Source organism: Formica exsecta, unplaced genomic scaffold (genome assembly GCF_003651465.1).
Source record: "Formica exsecta isolate Colony F162 unplaced genomic scaffold, ASM365146v1 scaffold1505, whole genome shotgun sequence".
Classification (NCBI taxonomy): domain Eukaryota; kingdom Metazoa; phylum Arthropoda; class Insecta; order Hymenoptera; family Formicidae; genus Formica; species Formica exsecta.
The window spans coordinates 220,849-222,535 of record NW_021848831.1 but is presented as its reverse complement, the minus strand read 5'-3'; positions in this window follow the sequence as shown (position 1 = coordinate 222,535).

Genomic DNA, 1,687 nt, shown 5'->3' with positions numbered 1-1,687 from the left:
AATGTCCGTGCCACTTTTATGAACCGGCGCGGTTTTTCCCTCCCTGAAAAAGATCCTGAACCATCGGCCATCCGATCGGCCGAAGTTCTCTTATCGCCACTCGACCGCGCGAAACGTTACTTGCATCGTCGGATAATTCAAAATTACTTTTAAAATCGCTCCACACTACGGTCGCTAATCGATTTTGTTCCAAGTACCGAAACTAATTTTCTCTCGGTAGGACAGCTTGCATTGCGATGCGAATAAGTGGCGCTCACAAGTGTGTATATATGTATATATAATATAAAGTATATTTCATGCGTACAAAAGATAGAGCGGAGCATAAACACAAAGTAAAAAATTTTAAACGTAATGTAATCGAATTTCTTTGGACAATTATAGAATTTGTGAATCTCTCCGTGCGTATAATTTTTTAAATTCTATTTATTTCAGTTTCTAAAAAAAAAAAAAAAAAATTGAAGTTATTCGGTCCATTAGTTTTCAAGATATCTGTCATACCAACTTTGAAACAGTGTTTTGCAAAAAATGCGTTTAATGTTTTTTAGGCTCGTTTGAAGATCCGCGAGCTATCCTATTCAAAGTCTTATAATTCCGTTAATTTTGCGAATTTTTCAATAAAATTTGGAAAACATTTTTCAAGCATCATACTTTCAGAAAATGTAAAAAAAAGAATTGATTTCTCTTTAACCCTCTAAAGTAGACTGAATTCTAAAAGATAATGAATTTTTGATATCGCGCGACATAAATGCACCGACAAACCCGGTAGCTTTCATTTGCACGCGTTTGTACGAGCGAGCAGCATCTTTCCCCATCGTACGTCATTACCTGTTCGCGCTTCGCGAAACTTGGCTTCCGGTTAACGAACAAAAACTCCGTCGCGATACGTGCTCGAGGCTTCCTTATACGGAGGGGGCGGGGATGGTGATATATCTCCGCACGTAGTCCGTGATACCGCCATGCGGCATAGCCGCAACTGACTCTCGCGGCGGACACGCCGCTCTCTGGTATATAAAATATCTACTTCTTCCTTAGTTCATCAATTTCGTATAAAGTGGCGGATGCGCGAGCTCTCGCGGGAACTTTTTCAGGCGAGAGTAGAAGAGAGTAACGGCACAAACTTCCGAAAGCGGCCATCAGCGCGGATCGGGATGAAATATTCCGAGAGGAGGACGTCGACAATCCGGGTGAAATTTTTAGGCTGCACACGTGAAAACGTACGTAGTACTTGCAGTAAAACCTGTTTATCTGCCTGCAAATTTGCGTGTTTCTTGCGTTTATATGTAAATTACGATTCTTCGTAAAAAAAAAGAAAAGAAAATAACTTTTTCCGTTTAAAATTTTGCAACAATTTATCGTCTCGGATTATATAAGGAAATTTATAATGCAATATCATTTCTCAATTCATATCTCAAATAACATTTTTAATAGAATAAATAGTTATCTCGCGTAATCTTGTCATTTCGCTTCGAATGCCGACCTCCGAGCTCCTATTTCGTTATCGTGATATAACGAACTCGTAACGAAGCAAAGACGAAATCACGTCGCCGGTACTCGAGACAGCAAAGGCATATCCTTATTGTATCTGTACAATAGCGAAGTTACCCTTCCTAAAGGGTGGGGCTAATAAATCGCTCGGTGTTTTCGCCCTCACGTGACCTGGCCGGGGATAATAATTTTATTAATGCCG